The sequence below is a fragment of the Phalangium opilio genome, unplaced genomic scaffold, assembly GCF_054372755.1.
Source record: "Phalangium opilio isolate 3A_F unplaced genomic scaffold, DU_Popi_V2 ptg000106l_1, whole genome shotgun sequence".
Taxonomy (NCBI): domain Eukaryota; kingdom Metazoa; phylum Arthropoda; class Arachnida; order Opiliones; family Phalangiidae; genus Phalangium; species Phalangium opilio.
In genome coordinates, this window is record NW_028324208.1 from 4663208 (window position 1) to 4677918 (window position 14711).

General features: G+C 43.7%; 51 non-coding genes across 51 annotated transcripts; all 51 read right to left on the reverse strand.

Moving 5' to 3' along the window:
* Positions 1 to 804: 804 nt before the first annotated feature.
* Positions 805 to 877, reverse strand: TRNAV-UAC (transfer RNA valine (anticodon UAC)). Its single transcript has one exon. It is a non-coding gene; the product is annotated as a tRNA-Val (tRNA).
* A 65-nt stretch (positions 878 to 942) lies between these two features.
* On the reverse strand, positions 943 to 1015 carry TRNAV-CAC (transfer RNA valine (anticodon CAC)). Its single transcript has one exon. It is a non-coding gene; the product is annotated as a tRNA-Val (tRNA).
* A 483-nt stretch (positions 1016 to 1498) lies between these two features.
* On the reverse strand, positions 1499 to 1571 carry TRNAV-CAC (transfer RNA valine (anticodon CAC)). Its single transcript has one exon. It is a non-coding gene; the product is annotated as a tRNA-Val (tRNA).
* A 481-nt stretch (positions 1572 to 2052) lies between these two features.
* On the reverse strand, positions 2053 to 2125 carry TRNAV-AAC (transfer RNA valine (anticodon AAC)). The gene has a single exon. It is a non-coding gene; the product is annotated as a tRNA-Val (tRNA).
* Positions 2126 to 2190: 65 nt separating this feature from the next.
* Positions 2191 to 2263, reverse strand: TRNAV-CAC (transfer RNA valine (anticodon CAC)). The gene has a single exon. It is a non-coding gene; the product is annotated as a tRNA-Val (tRNA).
* A 345-nt stretch (positions 2264 to 2608) lies between these two features.
* Positions 2609 to 2681, reverse strand: TRNAV-UAC (transfer RNA valine (anticodon UAC)). The gene has a single exon. It is a non-coding gene; the product is annotated as a tRNA-Val (tRNA).
* Positions 2682 to 2746: 65 nt separating this feature from the next.
* TRNAV-CAC (transfer RNA valine (anticodon CAC)) lies at positions 2747 to 2819 on the reverse strand. The gene has a single exon. It is a non-coding gene; the product is annotated as a tRNA-Val (tRNA).
* A 65-nt stretch (positions 2820 to 2884) lies between these two features.
* TRNAV-CAC (transfer RNA valine (anticodon CAC)) lies at positions 2885 to 2957 on the reverse strand. The gene has a single exon. It is a non-coding gene; the product is annotated as a tRNA-Val (tRNA).
* A 341-nt stretch (positions 2958 to 3298) lies between these two features.
* On the reverse strand, positions 3299 to 3371 carry TRNAV-UAC (transfer RNA valine (anticodon UAC)). The gene has a single exon. It is a non-coding gene; the product is annotated as a tRNA-Val (tRNA).
* A 65-nt stretch (positions 3372 to 3436) lies between these two features.
* TRNAV-CAC (transfer RNA valine (anticodon CAC)) lies at positions 3437 to 3509 on the reverse strand. The gene has a single exon. It is a non-coding gene; the product is annotated as a tRNA-Val (tRNA).
* Positions 3510 to 3990: 481 nt separating this feature from the next.
* TRNAV-CAC (transfer RNA valine (anticodon CAC)) lies at positions 3991 to 4063 on the reverse strand. Its single transcript has one exon. It is a non-coding gene; the product is annotated as a tRNA-Val (tRNA).
* Positions 4064 to 4406: 343 nt separating this feature from the next.
* Positions 4407 to 4479, reverse strand: TRNAV-UAC (transfer RNA valine (anticodon UAC)). Its single transcript has one exon. It is a non-coding gene; the product is annotated as a tRNA-Val (tRNA).
* A 65-nt stretch (positions 4480 to 4544) lies between these two features.
* Positions 4545 to 4617, reverse strand: TRNAV-CAC (transfer RNA valine (anticodon CAC)). Its single transcript has one exon. It is a non-coding gene; the product is annotated as a tRNA-Val (tRNA).
* A 65-nt stretch (positions 4618 to 4682) lies between these two features.
* On the reverse strand, positions 4683 to 4755 carry TRNAV-CAC (transfer RNA valine (anticodon CAC)). Its single transcript has one exon. It is a non-coding gene; the product is annotated as a tRNA-Val (tRNA).
* A 341-nt stretch (positions 4756 to 5096) lies between these two features.
* On the reverse strand, positions 5097 to 5169 carry TRNAV-UAC (transfer RNA valine (anticodon UAC)). The gene has a single exon. It is a non-coding gene; the product is annotated as a tRNA-Val (tRNA).
* Positions 5170 to 5234: 65 nt separating this feature from the next.
* TRNAV-CAC (transfer RNA valine (anticodon CAC)) lies at positions 5235 to 5307 on the reverse strand. Its single transcript has one exon. It is a non-coding gene; the product is annotated as a tRNA-Val (tRNA).
* Positions 5308 to 5649: 342 nt separating this feature from the next.
* On the reverse strand, positions 5650 to 5722 carry TRNAV-AAC (transfer RNA valine (anticodon AAC)). Its single transcript has one exon. It is a non-coding gene; the product is annotated as a tRNA-Val (tRNA).
* A 65-nt stretch (positions 5723 to 5787) lies between these two features.
* On the reverse strand, positions 5788 to 5860 carry TRNAV-CAC (transfer RNA valine (anticodon CAC)). Its single transcript has one exon. It is a non-coding gene; the product is annotated as a tRNA-Val (tRNA).
* Positions 5861 to 6203: 343 nt separating this feature from the next.
* Positions 6204 to 6276, reverse strand: TRNAV-UAC (transfer RNA valine (anticodon UAC)). The gene has a single exon. It is a non-coding gene; the product is annotated as a tRNA-Val (tRNA).
* A 65-nt stretch (positions 6277 to 6341) lies between these two features.
* TRNAV-CAC (transfer RNA valine (anticodon CAC)) lies at positions 6342 to 6414 on the reverse strand. The gene has a single exon. It is a non-coding gene; the product is annotated as a tRNA-Val (tRNA).
* A 65-nt stretch (positions 6415 to 6479) lies between these two features.
* On the reverse strand, positions 6480 to 6552 carry TRNAV-CAC (transfer RNA valine (anticodon CAC)). The gene has a single exon. It is a non-coding gene; the product is annotated as a tRNA-Val (tRNA).
* Positions 6553 to 6617: 65 nt separating this feature from the next.
* On the reverse strand, positions 6618 to 6690 carry TRNAV-UAC (transfer RNA valine (anticodon UAC)). The gene has a single exon. It is a non-coding gene; the product is annotated as a tRNA-Val (tRNA).
* Positions 6691 to 6893: 203 nt separating this feature from the next.
* On the reverse strand, positions 6894 to 6966 carry TRNAV-CAC (transfer RNA valine (anticodon CAC)). Its single transcript has one exon. It is a non-coding gene; the product is annotated as a tRNA-Val (tRNA).
* Positions 6967 to 7309: 343 nt separating this feature from the next.
* On the reverse strand, positions 7310 to 7382 carry TRNAV-UAC (transfer RNA valine (anticodon UAC)). The gene has a single exon. It is a non-coding gene; the product is annotated as a tRNA-Val (tRNA).
* A 65-nt stretch (positions 7383 to 7447) lies between these two features.
* Positions 7448 to 7520, reverse strand: TRNAV-CAC (transfer RNA valine (anticodon CAC)). Its single transcript has one exon. It is a non-coding gene; the product is annotated as a tRNA-Val (tRNA).
* Positions 7521 to 7863: 343 nt separating this feature from the next.
* Positions 7864 to 7936, reverse strand: TRNAV-UAC (transfer RNA valine (anticodon UAC)). Its single transcript has one exon. It is a non-coding gene; the product is annotated as a tRNA-Val (tRNA).
* Positions 7937 to 8001: 65 nt separating this feature from the next.
* On the reverse strand, positions 8002 to 8074 carry TRNAV-AAC (transfer RNA valine (anticodon AAC)). The gene has a single exon. It is a non-coding gene; the product is annotated as a tRNA-Val (tRNA).
* A 65-nt stretch (positions 8075 to 8139) lies between these two features.
* On the reverse strand, positions 8140 to 8212 carry TRNAV-CAC (transfer RNA valine (anticodon CAC)). Its single transcript has one exon. It is a non-coding gene; the product is annotated as a tRNA-Val (tRNA).
* A 204-nt stretch (positions 8213 to 8416) lies between these two features.
* Positions 8417 to 8489, reverse strand: TRNAV-UAC (transfer RNA valine (anticodon UAC)). The gene has a single exon. It is a non-coding gene; the product is annotated as a tRNA-Val (tRNA).
* A 65-nt stretch (positions 8490 to 8554) lies between these two features.
* TRNAV-CAC (transfer RNA valine (anticodon CAC)) lies at positions 8555 to 8627 on the reverse strand. Its single transcript has one exon. It is a non-coding gene; the product is annotated as a tRNA-Val (tRNA).
* A 65-nt stretch (positions 8628 to 8692) lies between these two features.
* Positions 8693 to 8765, reverse strand: TRNAV-CAC (transfer RNA valine (anticodon CAC)). The gene has a single exon. It is a non-coding gene; the product is annotated as a tRNA-Val (tRNA).
* A 65-nt stretch (positions 8766 to 8830) lies between these two features.
* On the reverse strand, positions 8831 to 8903 carry TRNAV-UAC (transfer RNA valine (anticodon UAC)). Its single transcript has one exon. It is a non-coding gene; the product is annotated as a tRNA-Val (tRNA).
* Positions 8904 to 9106: 203 nt separating this feature from the next.
* TRNAV-CAC (transfer RNA valine (anticodon CAC)) lies at positions 9107 to 9179 on the reverse strand. Its single transcript has one exon. It is a non-coding gene; the product is annotated as a tRNA-Val (tRNA).
* Positions 9180 to 9522: 343 nt separating this feature from the next.
* On the reverse strand, positions 9523 to 9595 carry TRNAV-UAC (transfer RNA valine (anticodon UAC)). Its single transcript has one exon. It is a non-coding gene; the product is annotated as a tRNA-Val (tRNA).
* Positions 9596 to 10076: 481 nt separating this feature from the next.
* TRNAV-UAC (transfer RNA valine (anticodon UAC)) lies at positions 10077 to 10149 on the reverse strand. The gene has a single exon. It is a non-coding gene; the product is annotated as a tRNA-Val (tRNA).
* A 65-nt stretch (positions 10150 to 10214) lies between these two features.
* TRNAV-AAC (transfer RNA valine (anticodon AAC)) lies at positions 10215 to 10287 on the reverse strand. The gene has a single exon. It is a non-coding gene; the product is annotated as a tRNA-Val (tRNA).
* A 65-nt stretch (positions 10288 to 10352) lies between these two features.
* On the reverse strand, positions 10353 to 10425 carry TRNAV-CAC (transfer RNA valine (anticodon CAC)). The gene has a single exon. It is a non-coding gene; the product is annotated as a tRNA-Val (tRNA).
* A 343-nt stretch (positions 10426 to 10768) lies between these two features.
* Positions 10769 to 10841, reverse strand: TRNAV-UAC (transfer RNA valine (anticodon UAC)). Its single transcript has one exon. It is a non-coding gene; the product is annotated as a tRNA-Val (tRNA).
* A 65-nt stretch (positions 10842 to 10906) lies between these two features.
* On the reverse strand, positions 10907 to 10979 carry TRNAV-AAC (transfer RNA valine (anticodon AAC)). Its single transcript has one exon. It is a non-coding gene; the product is annotated as a tRNA-Val (tRNA).
* A 65-nt stretch (positions 10980 to 11044) lies between these two features.
* On the reverse strand, positions 11045 to 11117 carry TRNAV-CAC (transfer RNA valine (anticodon CAC)). Its single transcript has one exon. It is a non-coding gene; the product is annotated as a tRNA-Val (tRNA).
* A 343-nt stretch (positions 11118 to 11460) lies between these two features.
* Positions 11461 to 11533, reverse strand: TRNAV-UAC (transfer RNA valine (anticodon UAC)). The gene has a single exon. It is a non-coding gene; the product is annotated as a tRNA-Val (tRNA).
* Positions 11534 to 11597: 64 nt separating this feature from the next.
* Positions 11598 to 11670, reverse strand: TRNAV-CAC (transfer RNA valine (anticodon CAC)). Its single transcript has one exon. It is a non-coding gene; the product is annotated as a tRNA-Val (tRNA).
* Positions 11671 to 12153: 483 nt separating this feature from the next.
* On the reverse strand, positions 12154 to 12226 carry TRNAV-CAC (transfer RNA valine (anticodon CAC)). Its single transcript has one exon. It is a non-coding gene; the product is annotated as a tRNA-Val (tRNA).
* A 341-nt stretch (positions 12227 to 12567) lies between these two features.
* Positions 12568 to 12640, reverse strand: TRNAV-UAC (transfer RNA valine (anticodon UAC)). The gene has a single exon. It is a non-coding gene; the product is annotated as a tRNA-Val (tRNA).
* A 65-nt stretch (positions 12641 to 12705) lies between these two features.
* Positions 12706 to 12778, reverse strand: TRNAV-CAC (transfer RNA valine (anticodon CAC)). Its single transcript has one exon. It is a non-coding gene; the product is annotated as a tRNA-Val (tRNA).
* Positions 12779 to 13120: 342 nt separating this feature from the next.
* TRNAV-AAC (transfer RNA valine (anticodon AAC)) lies at positions 13121 to 13193 on the reverse strand. The gene has a single exon. It is a non-coding gene; the product is annotated as a tRNA-Val (tRNA).
* Positions 13194 to 13258: 65 nt separating this feature from the next.
* On the reverse strand, positions 13259 to 13331 carry TRNAV-CAC (transfer RNA valine (anticodon CAC)). Its single transcript has one exon. It is a non-coding gene; the product is annotated as a tRNA-Val (tRNA).
* A 343-nt stretch (positions 13332 to 13674) lies between these two features.
* Positions 13675 to 13747, reverse strand: TRNAV-CAC (transfer RNA valine (anticodon CAC)). The gene has a single exon. It is a non-coding gene; the product is annotated as a tRNA-Val (tRNA).
* A 204-nt stretch (positions 13748 to 13951) lies between these two features.
* On the reverse strand, positions 13952 to 14024 carry TRNAV-UAC (transfer RNA valine (anticodon UAC)). Its single transcript has one exon. It is a non-coding gene; the product is annotated as a tRNA-Val (tRNA).
* Positions 14025 to 14089: 65 nt separating this feature from the next.
* TRNAV-AAC (transfer RNA valine (anticodon AAC)) lies at positions 14090 to 14162 on the reverse strand. The gene has a single exon. It is a non-coding gene; the product is annotated as a tRNA-Val (tRNA).
* A 65-nt stretch (positions 14163 to 14227) lies between these two features.
* Positions 14228 to 14300, reverse strand: TRNAV-CAC (transfer RNA valine (anticodon CAC)). Its single transcript has one exon. It is a non-coding gene; the product is annotated as a tRNA-Val (tRNA).
* Positions 14301 to 14711: the final 411 nt, after the last annotated feature.

Genomic DNA, 14711 nt, shown 5'->3' on the forward strand with positions numbered 1-14711 from the left:
CCTTCCGCGTGTGAAGCGGACGTGATAACCACTACACCATAGATACGTAGTAATACTGTGTTTTCCAAGAGACCTAGCTTATTTTTTTGCCCAATCACGATTGACGAAATATGTAGCTACCAGGGCTCGAACCTGGGACCTTCCGCGTGTAAAGCGGACGTGATAACCACTACACCACAGATACGTAGTAATACTGAGTTTTCCAAGAGATCTAGCTTATTTTTATGCCAAATCACGATGGACAAAACATGTATCTAACATAGGCTCGATCTTGGAACCTTCCGCGTGTGAAGCGGACGTGATACGCACTACACCATAGATACTTAGTAATACTGAGTTTTCCAAGAGACCTAGCTTATTTTTTTGGCCAATCACGATTGACAAAATATGTAGCTACCAGGGCTCGAACCTGGGACCTTTCGCATGTGAAGCGGACGTGATAACCACTACACCATTGAAACGCAGTAATGCTGAGTTTTCCAAGAGACCTAGCTTATTCTTATGCCCAATCACGATGGTCAAAACATGTATCTAACATGGGCTCGATCTTGGAACCTTCCGCGTGTGAAGCGGACGTGATACGCACTACACCATAGATACTTAGTAATACTGAGTTTTCCAAGAGACCTAGCTTATTTTTATGCCCAATTCCGATGGTCAAAATATGTACCTAACATGCGCTCGAACTTGGAACCTTCCGCGTGTGAAGCGGACGTGATAACCACTACACCATAGATACTAAGTAATACTGAGTTTTCCAAGAGACCTAGCTTATTTTTTTGCACAATCACGATGGTCAAAATATGTATCTACCAGGGCTCGAACCTGGGACCTTCCGCGTGTAAAGCGGACGTGATAACCACTACACCATAGATACGTAGTAACACTGAGTTTTTCAAGAGACCTAGCTTATTTTTTTGCCCAATCACGATTGACAAAATATGTAGCTACCAGGGCTCGAACCTGGGACCTTCCGCATGTGAAGCGGACGTGATAACCACTACACCATTGATACGCAGTAATGCTGAGTTTTCCAAGAGACCTAGCTTATTTTTATGCCCAATCACGATGGTCAAAATATGTATCTAACATAGGCTCGATCTTGGAACCTTCCGCGTGTGAAGCGGACGTGATACGCACTACACCATAGATACTTAGTAATACTGAGTTTTCCAAGAGACCTAGCTTATTTTTATGCCCAATCACGATGGTCAAAATATGTACCTAACATGGGCTCGAACTTGGAACCTTCCGCGTGTGAAGCGGACGTGAAAACCACTACACCATAGATACGTAGTATAATACAGAGTTTTCCAAGAGACCTAGCTTATTTTTTTGCCCAATCACGATTGACAAAATATGTAGCTACCAGGGCTCAAACCTGCTACCTTCCGCGTGTAAAGCGGACGTGATAACCACTACACCATAGATACGTAGTAATACTGAGTTTTCCAAGACACCTAGCTTATTTTCATGCCCAATCACGATTGTCAAAATATGTATCTACCAGGGTTCGAACCTGGGACGTTCCGCATGTGAAGTGGACGTGATAACCACTACACCATAGATACGTAGTAATTCTGAGCTTTCCAAGAGACCTAGCTTATTTTTATGCCCAATCACGATGGTCAAAATATGTATCTAACATGGGCTCGATCTTGGAACCTTCCGCGTGTGAAGCGGACGTGATACCCACTACACCATAGATACTTAAAAATACTGAGATTTCCAAGAGACCTAGCTTATTTTTATGCCCAATCACGACGGTCCAAATATGTATCTAACATGGGCTCGAACTTGGAACCTTCCGCGTGTGAAGCGGACGTGATAACCACTACACCATAGATACGTAGTAATACTGTGTTTTCCAAGAGACCTAGCTTATTTTTTTGCCCAATCACGATTGACGAAATATGTAGCTACCAGGGCTCGAACCTGGGACCTTCCGCGTGTAAAGCGGACGTGATAACCACTACACCACAGATACGTAGTAATACTGAGTTTTCCAAGAGATCTAGCTTATTTTTATGCCAAATCACGATGGACAAAACATGTATCTACCAGGGCTCGAACCTGGGACCTTCCGCGTGTTAGGCGAACGTGATAACCACTACACCATAGATACGTTGTAATACTGAGTTTTCCAAGAGACCTAGCTTATTTTTTTGGCCAATCACAATTGACAAAATATGTAGCTACCAGGGCTCGAACCTGGGACCTTCCGCATGTGAAGCGGACGTGATAACCACTACACCATTGAAACGCAGTAATGCTGAGTTTTCCAAGAGACCTAGCTTATTTTTATGCCCAATCACGATGGTCAAAATATGTATCTAACATGGGCTCGATCTTGGAACCTTCCGCGTGTGAAGCGGACGTGATACGCACTACACCATAGATACTTAGTAATACTGAGTTTTCCAAGAGACCTAGCTTATTTTTATGCCCAATTCCGATGGTCAAAATATGTACCTAACATGCGCTCGAACTTGGAACCTTCCGCGTGTGAAGCGGACGTGATAACCACTACACCATAGATACGTAGTAATACTGAGTTTTCCAAGAGACCTAGCTTATTTTTTTGCCCAATCACGATTGAAAAAAAATATGTAGCTACCAGGGCTCGAACCTGGGACCTTCCGCGTGTAAAGCGGACGTGATAACCACTACACCATAGATACGTAGTAATACTGAGTTTTCCAAGACACCTAGCTTATTTTCATGCCCAATCACGATTGTCAAAACATGTATCTACCAGGGTTCGAACCTGGGACGTTCCGCATGTGAAGCGGACGTGATAACCACTACACCATAGATACGTAGTGATTCTGAGATTTCCAAGAGACCTAGCTTATTTTTATGCCCAATCACGATGGTCAAAATATGTATCTACCAGGGTTCGAACCTGGGACGTTCCGTATGTGAAGCGGACGTGATAACCACTACACCATAGATACGTAGTAATACTGAGTTTTCCAAGAGACCTAGCTTATTTTTTTGCCCAATCACGATTAACAAAACATGTATCTACCAGGGCTCGAACCTGGTACCTTCCGCGTGTAAAGCGGACGTGACAACCACTACACCATAGATACGTAGAAATACTGAGTTTTCCAAGAGAACTAGCTTATTTTTATGCCAAATCACGATTGCCAAAATATGTAGCTACCAGGGCTCGAACCTAGGACCTTCCACGTGTTAGGCGGACATGATAACCACTACACCATAGATACGTGGTAATGCCGAGTTTTCCAAGAGACCTAGCTTATTTTTTTGCCCAATCACGATTGACAAAACATGTATCTACCAGGGCTCGAACCTGGGACCTTCCGCGTGTAAAGCGGACGGGATAACCACTACACCATAGATACGTAGTAATACTGAGTTTTCCAAGAGACCTAGCTTATTTTCATGCCCAATCACGATTGTCAAAATATGTATCTACCAGGGTTCGAACCTGGGACGTTCCGCATGTGAAGTGGACGTGATAACCACTACACCATAGATACGTAGTAATTCTGAGCTTTCCAAGAGACCTAGCTTATTTTTATGCCCAATCACGATGGTCAAAATATGTATCTAACATGGGCTCGATCTTGGAACCTTCCGCGTGTGAAGCGGACGTGATACCCACTACACCATAGATACTTAAAAATACTGAGATTTCCAAGAGACCTAGCTTATTTTTATGCCCAATCACGACGGTCCAAATATGTATCTAACATGGGCTCGAACTTGGAACCTTCCGCGTGTGAAGCGGACGTGATAACCACTACACCATAGATACGTAGTAATACTGTGTTTTCCAAGAGACCTAGCTTATTTTTTTGCCCAATCACGATTGACGAAATATGTAGCTACCAGGGCTCGAACCTGGGACCTTCCGCGTGTTAGGCGAACGTGATAACCACTACACCATAGATACGTTGTAATACTGAGTTTTCCAAGAGACCTAGCTTATTTTTTTGGCCAATCACGATTGACAAAATATGTAGCTACCAGGGCTCGAACCTGGGACCTTCCGCATGTGAAGCGGACGTGATAACCACTACACCATTGAAACGCAGTAATGCTGAGTTTTCCAAGAGACCTAGCTTATTTTTATGCCCAATCACGATGGTCAAAATATGTATCTAACATGGGCTCGATCTTGGAACCTTCCGCGTGTGAAGCGGACGTGATACGCACTACACCATAGATACTTAGTAATACTGAGTTTTCCAAGAGACCTAGCTTATTTTTATGCCCAATTCCGATGGTCAAAATATGTACCTAACATGCGCTCGAACTTGGAACCTTCCGCGTGTGAAGCGGACGTGATAACCACTACACCATAGATACGTAGTAATACTGAGTTTTCCAAGAGACCTAGCTTATTTTTTTGCCCAATCACGATTGACAAAATATGTAGCTACCAGGGCTCGAACCTGGGACCTTCCGCGTGTAAAGCGGACGTGATAACCACTACACCATAGATACGTAGTAATACTGAGTTTTCCAAGACACCTAGCTTATTTTCATGCCCAATCACGATTGTCAAAACATGTATCTACCAGGGTTCGAACCTGGGACGTTCCGCATGTGAAGCGGACGTGATAACCACTACACCATAGATACGTAGTGATTCTGAGATTTCCAAGAGACCTAGCTTATTTTTATGCCCAATCACGATGGTCAAAATATGTATCTACCAGGGTTCGAACCTGGGACGTTCCGCATGTGAAGCGGACGTGATAACCACTACACCATAGATACGTAGTAATACTGAGTTTTCCAAGAGACCTAGCTTATTTTTTTGCCCAATCACGATTAACAAAACATGTATCTACCAGGGCTCGAACCTGGTACCTTCCGCGTGTAAAGCGGACGTGACAACCACTACACCATAGATACGTAGAAATACTGAGTTTTCCAAGAGAACTAGCTTATTTTTATGCCAAATCACGATTGACAAAATATGTAGCTACCAGGGCTCGAACCTAGGACCTTCCACGTGTTAGGCGGACGTGATAACCACTACACCATAGATACGTGGTAATGCCGAGTTTTCCAAGAGACCTAGCTTATTTTTTTGCCCAATCACGATTGACAAAACATGTATCTACCAGGGCTCGAACCTGGGACCTTCCGCGTGTAAAGCGGACGGGATAACCACTACACCATAGATACGTAGTAATACTGAGTCTTCCAAGAGACCTAGCTTATTTTCATGCCCAATCACGATTGTCAAAATATGTATCTACCAGGGTTCGAACCTGGGACGTTCCGCATGTGAAGTGGACGTGATAACCACTACACCATAGATACGTAGTAATTCTGAGCTTTCCAAGAGACCTAGCTTATTTTTATGCCCAATCACGACGGTCCAAATATGTATCTAACATGGGCTCGAACTTGGAACCTTCCGCGTGTGAAGCGGACGTGATAACCACTACACCATAGATACGTAGTAATACTGTGTTTTCCAAGAGACCTAGATTATTTTTTTGCCCAATCACGATTGACGAAATATGTAGCTACCAGGGCTCGAACCTGGGACCTTCCGCGTGTAAAGCGGACGTGATAACCACTACACCACAGATACGTAGTAATACTGAGTTTTCCAAGAGAACTAGCTTATTTTTATGCCAAATCACGATGGACAAAACATGTATCTACCAGGGCTCGAACCTGGGACCTTCCACGTGTTAGGCGAACGTGATAACCACTACACCATAGATACGTAGTAATACTGAGTTTTCCAAGAGACCTAGCTTATTTTTTTGGCCAATCACGATTGACAAAATATGTAGCTACCAGGGCTCGAACCTGGGACCTTCCGCATGTGAAGCGGACGTGATAACCACTACACCATTGAAACGCAGTAATGCTGAGTTTTCCAAGAGACCTAGCTTATTTTTATGCCCAATCACGATGGTCAAAATATGTATCTAACATGGGCTCGATCTTGGAACCTTCCGCGTGTGAAGCGGACGTGATACGCACTACACCATAGATACTTAGTAATACTGAGTTTTCCAAGAGACCTAGCTTATTTTTATGCCCAATTCCGATGGTCAAAATATGTACCTAACATGCGCTCGAACTTGGAACCTTCCGCGTGTGAAGCGGACGTGATAACCACTACACCATAGATACGTAGTAATACTGAGTTTTCCAAGAGACCTAGCTTATTTTTTTGCCCAATCACGATTGACAAAATATGTAGCTACCAGGGCTCGAACCTGGGACCTTCCGCGTGTAAAGCGGACGTGATAACCACTACACCATAGATACGTAGTAATACTGAGTTTTCCAAGACACCTAGCTTATTTTCATGCCCAATCACGATTGTCAAAATATGTATCTACCAGGGTTCGAACCTGGGACGTTCCGCATGTGAAGCGGACGTGATAACCACTACACCATAGATACGTAGTGATTCTGAGATTTCCAAGAGACCTAGCTTATTTTTATGCCCAATCACGATGGTCAAAATATGTATCTACCAGGGTTCGAACCTGGGACGTTCCGCATGTGAAGCGGACGTGATAACCACTACACCATAGATACGTAGTAATACTGAGTTTTCCAAGAGACCTAGCTTATTTTTTTGCCCAATCACGATTGACAAAACATGTATCTACCAGGGCTCGAACCTGGGACCTTCCGCGTGTAAAGCGGACGGGATAACCACTACACCATAGATACGTAGTAATACTGAGTTTTCCAAGAGACCAAGCTTATTTTTTTGCCCAATCACGATTGACAAAATATGTAGCTACCAGGGCTCGAACCTAGGACTTTCCACGTGTTAGGCGGACGTGATAACCACTACACCATAGATACGTAGTAATACTGAGTTTTCCAAGAGACCTAGCTTATTTTTTTGCCCAATCACGATTGACAAAATGTGTAGCTACCAGGGCTCGAACCTGGGACCTTCCGCATGTGAAGCGGACGTGATAACCACTACACCATTGATACGCAGTAATGCTGAGTTTTCCAAGAGACCTAGCTTATTTTTATGCCCAATCACGATGGTCAAAATATGTATCTAACATAGGCTCGATCTTGGAACCTTCCGCGAGTGAAGCGGACGTGATACGCACTACACCATAGATACTTAGTAATACTGAGTTTTCCAAGAGACCTAGCTTATTTTTATGCCCAATTCCGATGGTCAAAATATGTACCTAACATGCGCTCGAACTTGGAACCTTCCGCGTGTGAAGCGGACGTGATAACCACTACACCATAGATACGTAGTAATACTAAGTTTTCCAAGAGACCTAGCTTATTTTTTTGCCCAATCACGATTGACAAAATATGTAGCTACCAGGGCTCGAACCTGGGACCTTCCGCGTGTAAAGCGGACGTGATAACCACTACACCATAGATACGTAGTAATACTGAGTTTTCCAAGACACCTAGCTTATTTTCATGCCCAATCACGATTGTCAAAATATGTATCTACCAGGGTTCGAACATGGGACGTTCCGCATGTGAAGTGGACGTGATAACCACTACACCATAGATACGTAGTAATTCTGAGCTTTCCAAGAGACCTAGCTTATTTTTATGCCCAATCACGATGGTCAAAATATGTATCTAACATGGGCTCGATCTTGGAACCTTCCGCGTGTGAAGCGGACGTGATACCCACTACACCATAGATACTTAGTAATTCTGAGCTTTCCAAGAGACCTAGCTTATTTTTATGCCCAATCACGATGGTCAAAATATGTATCTAACATGGGCTCGATCTTGGAACCTTCCGCGTGTGAAGCGGACGTGATAACCACTACACCATAGATACGTAGTAATACTGAGTTTTCCAAGAGACCTAGCTTATTTTTTTGCCCAATCACGATTGACGAAATATGTAGCTACCAGGGCTCGAACCTGGGACCTTCCGCGTGTAAAGCGGACGTGATAACCACTACACCATAGATACGTAGTAATACTGAGTTTTCCAAGAGATCTAGCTTATTTTTATGCCAAATCACGATGGACAAAACATGTATCTACCAGGGCTCGAACCTGGGACCTTCCGCGTGTTAGGCGAATGTGATAACCACTACACCATAGATACGTTGTAATACTAAGTTTTCCAAGAGACCTAGCTTATTTTTTTGCCCAATCACGATTGACAAAATATGTAGCTACCAGGGCTCGAACCTGGGACCTTCCGCATGTGAAGCGGACGTGATAACCACTACACCATTGATACGCAGTAATGCTGAGTTTTCCAAGAGACCTAGCTTATTTTTATGCCCAATTCCGATGGTCAAAATATGTACCTAACATGCGCTCGAACTTGGAACCTTCCGCGTGTGAAGCGGACGTGATAACCACTACACCATAGATACGTAGTAATACTGAGTTTTCCAAGAGACCTAGCTTATTTTTTTGCCCAATCACGATTGACAAAATATGTAGCTACCAGGGCTCGAACCTGGGACCTTCCGCGTGTAAAGCGGACGTGATAACCACTACACCATAGATACGTAGTAATACTGAGTTTTCCAAGACACCTAGCTTATTTTCATGCCCAATCACGATTGTCAAAATATGTATCTACCAGGGTTCGAACCTGGGACGTTCCGCATGTGAAGCGGACGTGATAACCACTACACCATAGATACGTAGTGATTCTGAGATTTCCAAGAGACCTAGCTTATTTTTATGCCCAATCACGATGGTCAAAATATGTATCTACCAGGGTTCGAACCTGGGACGTTCCGCATGTGAAGCGGACGTGATAACCACTACACCATAGATACGTAGTAATACTGAGTTTTCCAAGAGACCTAGCTTATTTTTTTGCCCAATCACGATTGACAAAACATGTATCTACCAGGGCTCGAACCTGGGACCTTCCGCGTGTAAAGCGGACGGGATAACCACTACACCATAGATACGTAGTAATACTGAGTTTTCCAAGAGACCTAGCTTATTTTTTTGCCCAATCACGATTGACAAAATATGTAGCTACCAGGGCTCGAACCTAGGACTTTCCACGTGTTAGGCGGACGTGATAACCACTACACCATAGATACGTAGTAATACTGAGTTTTCCAAGAGACCTAGCTTATTTTTTTGCCCAATCACGATTGACAAAATATGTAGCTACCAGGGCTCGAACCTGGGACCTTCCGCATGTGAAGCGGACGTGATAACCACTACACCATTGATACGCAGTAATGCTGAGTTTTCCAAGAGACCTAGCTTATTTTTATGCCCAATCACGATGGTCAAAATATGTATCTAACATAGGCTCGATCTTGGAACCTTCCGCGAGTGAAGCGGACGTGATACGCACTACACCATAGATACTTAGTAATACTGAGTTTTCCAAGAGACCTAGCTTATTTTTATGCCCAATTCCGATGGTCAAAATATGTACCTAACATGCGCTCGAACTTGGAACCTTCCGCGTGTGAAGCGGACGTGATAACCACTACACCATAGATACGTAGTAATACTAAGTTTTCCAAGAGACCTAGCTTATTTTTTTGCCCAATCACGATTGACAAAATATGTAGCTACCAGGGCTCGAACCTGGGACCTTCCGCGTGTAAAGCGGACGTGATAACCACTACACCATAGATACGTAGTAATACTGAGTTTTCCAAGACACCTAGCTTATTTTCATGCCCAATCACGATTGTCAAAATATGTATCTACCAGGGTTCGAACATGGGACGTTCCGCATGTGAAGTGGACGTAATAACCACTACACCATAGATACGTAGTAATTCTGAGCTTTCCAAGAGACCTAGCTTATTTTTATGCCCAATCACGATGGTCAAAATATGTATCTAACATGGGCTCGATCTTGGAACCTTCCGCGTGTGAAGCGGACGTGATACCCACTACACCATAGATACTTAGTAATTCTGAGCTTTCCAAGAGACCTAGCTTATTTTTATGCCCAATCACGATGGTCAAAATATGTATCTAACATGGGCTCGATCTTGGAACCTTCCGCGTGTGAAGCGGACGTGATAACCACTACACCATAGATACGTAGTAATACTGAGTTTTCCAAGAGACCTAGCTTATTTTTTTGCCCAATCACGATTGACGAAATATGTAGCTACCAGGGCTCGAACCTGGGACCTTCCGCGTGTAAAGCGGACGTGATAACCACTACACCATAGATACGTAGTAATACTGAGTTTTCCAAGAGATCTAGCTTATTTTTATGCCAAATCACGATGGACAAAACATGTATCTACCAGGGCTCGAACCTGGGACCTTCCGCGTGTTAGGCGAATGTGATAACCACTACACCATAGATACGTTGTAATACTAAGTTTTCCAAGAGACCTAGCTTATTTTTTTGCCCAATCACGATTGACAAAATATGTAGCTACCAGGGCTCGAACCTGGGACCTTCCGCATGTGAAGCGGACGTGATAACCACTACACCATTGATACGCAGTAATGCTGAGTTTTCCAAGAGACCTAGCTTATTTTTATGCCCAATCACGATGGTCAAAATATGTATCTAACATGGGCTCGATCTTGGAACCTTCCGCGTGTGAAGCGGACGTGATACGCACTACACCATAGATACTTAGTAATACTGAGTTTTCCAAGAGACCTAGCTTATTTTTATGCCCAATTCCGATGGTCAAAATATGTACCTAACATGCGCTCGAACTTGGAACCTTCCGCGTGTGAAGCGGACGTGATAACCACTACACCATAGATACGTAGTAATACTGAGTTTTCCAAGAGACCTAGCTTATTTTTTTGCCCAATCACGATTGACGAAATATGTAGCTACCAGGGCTCGAACCTGGGACCTTCCGCGTGTAAAGCGGACGTGATAACCACTACACCATAGATACGTAGTAATACTGAGTTTTCCATGAGATCTAGCTTATTTTTATGCCAAATCACGATGGACAAAACATGTATCTACCAGGGCTCGAACCTGGGACCTTCCGCGTGTTAGGCGAACGTGATAACCACTACACCATAGATACGTTGTAATACTTAGTTTTCCAAGAGACCTAGCTTATTTTTTTGGCCAATCACGATTGACAAAATATGTAGCTACCAGGGCTCGAACCTGGGACCTTCCGCATGTGAAGCGGACGTGATAACCACTACACCATTGATACGCAGTAATGCTGAGTTTTCCAAGAGACCTAGCTTATTTTTATGCCCAATCACGATGGTCAAAATATGTATCTAACATGGGCTCGATCTTGGAACCTTCCGCGTGTGAAGCGGACGTGATACGCACTACACCATAGATACTTAGTAATACTGAGTTTTCCAAGAGACCTAGCTTTTTTTTATGCCCAATTCCGATGGTCAAAATATGTACCTAACATGCGCTCGAACTTGGAACCTTCCGCGTGTGAAGCGGACGTGATAACCACTACACCATAGATACGTAGTAATACTGAGTTTTCCAAGAGACCTAGCTTATTTTTTTGCCAAATCACGATTGACAAAATATGTAGCTACCAGGGCTCGAACCTGGGACCTTCCGCGTGTAAAGCGGACGTGATAACCACTACACCATAGATACGTAGTAATACTGAGTTTTCCAAGAGACCTAGCTTATTTTTTCCCCAATCACGATTGACAAAATATGTAGCTACCAGGGCTCGAACCTGGGACCTTCCGCATGTGAAGCGGACGTGATAACCACTACACCATTGATACGCAGTAATGCTGAGTTTTCCAAGAGACCTAGCTTATTTTTATGCCCAATCACGATGGTCAAAATATGTATCTAACATAGGCTCGATCTTGGAACCTTCCGCGTGTGAAGCGGACGTGATACGCACTACACCATAGATACTTAGTAATACTGAGTTTTCCAAGAGACCTAGCTTATTTTTATGCCCAATCACGATGGTCAAAATATGTACCTAACATGGGCTCGAACTTGGAACCTTCCGCGTGTGAAGCGGACGTGATAATCACTACACCATAGATACGTAGTATAATACTGAGTTTTCCAAGAGACCTAGCTTATTTTTTTGCCCAATCACGATTGACAAAATATGTAGCTACCAGGGCTCGAACCTGGGACCTTCCGCGTGTAAATCGGACGTGATAACCACTACACCATAGATACGTAGTAATACTGAGTTTTCCAAGACACCTAGCTTATTTTCATGCCCAATCACGATGGTCAAAATATGTATCTACCAGGGTTCGAACCTGGGACGTTCCGCATGTGAAGCGGACGTGATAACCACTACACCATGGATACGTAGTAATGCTGAGTTTTCCAAGAGACCTAGCTTATTTTTATGCCCAATCACGATGGTCAAAATATGTATCTACCAGGGCTCGAACCTGGTACCTTCCGCGTGTAAAGCGGACGTGACAACCACTACACCATAGATACGTAGAAATACTGAGTTTTCCAAGAGAACTAGCTTATTTTTATGCCAAATCACGATTGACAAAATATGTAGCTACCAGGGCTCGAACCTAGGACCTTCCACGTGTTAGGCGGACGTGATAACCACTAAACCATAGATACGTGGTAATGCCGAGTTTTCCAAGAGACCTAGCTTATTTTTTTGCCCAATCACGATTGACAAAACATGTATCTACCAGGGCTCGAACCTGGGACCTTCCGCGTGTAAAGCGGACGGGATAACCACTACACCATAGATACGTAGTAATACTGAGTTTTCCAAGAGACCTAGCTTATTTTCATGCCCAATCACGATTGTCAAAATATGTATCTACCAGGGTTCGAACCTGGGACGTTCCGCATGTGAAGCGGACGTGATACCCACTACACCATATATACTTAGTAATTCTGAGCTTTCCAAGAGACCTAGCTTATTTTTATGCCCAATCACGATGGTCAAAATATGTATCTAACATGGGCTCGATCTTGGAACCTTCCGCGTGTGAAGCGGACGTGATAACCACTACACCATAGATACGTAGTAATACTGAGTTTTCCAAGAGACCTAGCTTATTTTTTTGCCCAATCACGATTGACGAAATATGTAGCTACCAGGGCTCGAACCAGGGACCTTCCGCGTGTAAAGCGGACGTGATAACCACTACACCATAGATACGTAGTAATACTGAGTTTTCCAAGAGATCTAGCTTATTTTTATGCCAAATCACGATGGACAAAACATGTATCTACCAGGGCTCGAACCTGGGACCTTCCGCGTGTTAGGCGAACGTGATAACCACTACACCATAGATACGTTGTAATACTGAGTTTTCCAAGAGACCTAGCTTATTTTTTTGGCCAATCACGATTGACAAAATATGTAGCTACCAGGGCTCGAACCTGGGACCTTCCGCGTGTGAAGCGGACGTGATAACCACTACACCATTGATACGCAGTAATGCTGAGTTTTCCAAGAGACCTAGCTTATTTTTATGCCCAATCACGATGGTCAAAATATGTATCTAACATGGGCTCGATCTTGGAACCTTCCGCGTGTGAAGCGGACGTGATACGCACTACACCATAGATACTTAGTAATACTGAGTTTTCCAAGAGACCTAGCTTATTTTTATGCCCAATTCCGATGGTCAAAATATGTACCTAACATGCGCTCGAACTTGGAACCTTCCGCGTGTGAAGCGGACGTGATAACCACTTCACCATAGATACGTAGTAATACTGAGTTTTCCAAGACACCTAGCTTATTTTCATGCCCAATCACGATTGTCAAAATATGTATCTACCAGGGTTCGAACCTGGGACGTTCCGCATGTGAAGTGGACGTGATAACCACTACACCATAGATACGTAGTAATTCTGAGCTTTCCAAGAGACCTAGCTTATTTTTATGCCCAATCACGATGGTCAAAATATGTATCTAACATGGGCTCGATCTTGGAACCTTCCGCGTGTGAAGCGGACGTGATAACCACTACACCATAGATACGTAGTAATACTGAGTTTTCCAAGAGACCTAGCTTATTTTTTTGCCCAATCACGATTGACGAAATATGTAGCTACCAGGGCTCGAACCTGGGACCTTCCGCGTGTAAAGCGGACGTGATAACCACTACACCATAGATACGTAGTAATACTGAGTTTTCCAAGAGATCTAGCTTATTTTTATGCCAAATCACGATGGACAAAACATGTATCTACCAGGGCTCGAACCTGGGACCTTCCGCGTGTTAGGCGAACGTGATAACCACTACACCATAGATACGTTGTAATACTTAGTTTTCCAAGAGACCTAGCTTATTTTTTTGGCCAATCACGATTGACAAAATATGTAGCTACCAGGGCTCGAACCTGGGACCTTCCGCATGTGAAGCGGACGTGATAACCACTACACCATTGATACGCAGTAATGCTGAGTTTTCCAAGAGACCTAGCTTATTTTTATGCCCAATCACGATGGTCAAAATATGTATCTAACATGGGCTCGATCTTGGAACCTTCCGCGTGTGAAGCGGACGTGATACGCACTACACCATAGATACTTAGTAATACTGAGTTTTCCAAGAGACCTAGCTTTTTTTATGCCCAATTCCGATGGTCAAAATATGTACCTAACATGCGCTCGAATTTGGAACCTTCCGCGTGTGAAGCGGACGTGATAACCACTACACCATAGATACGTAGTAATACTGAGTTTTCCAAGAGACCTAGCTTATTTTTATGCCCAATCACGATGGTCAAAATATGTATCTAACATGGGCTCGATCTTGGAACCTTCCGCGTGTGAAGCGGACGTGATATCCACTACACCATA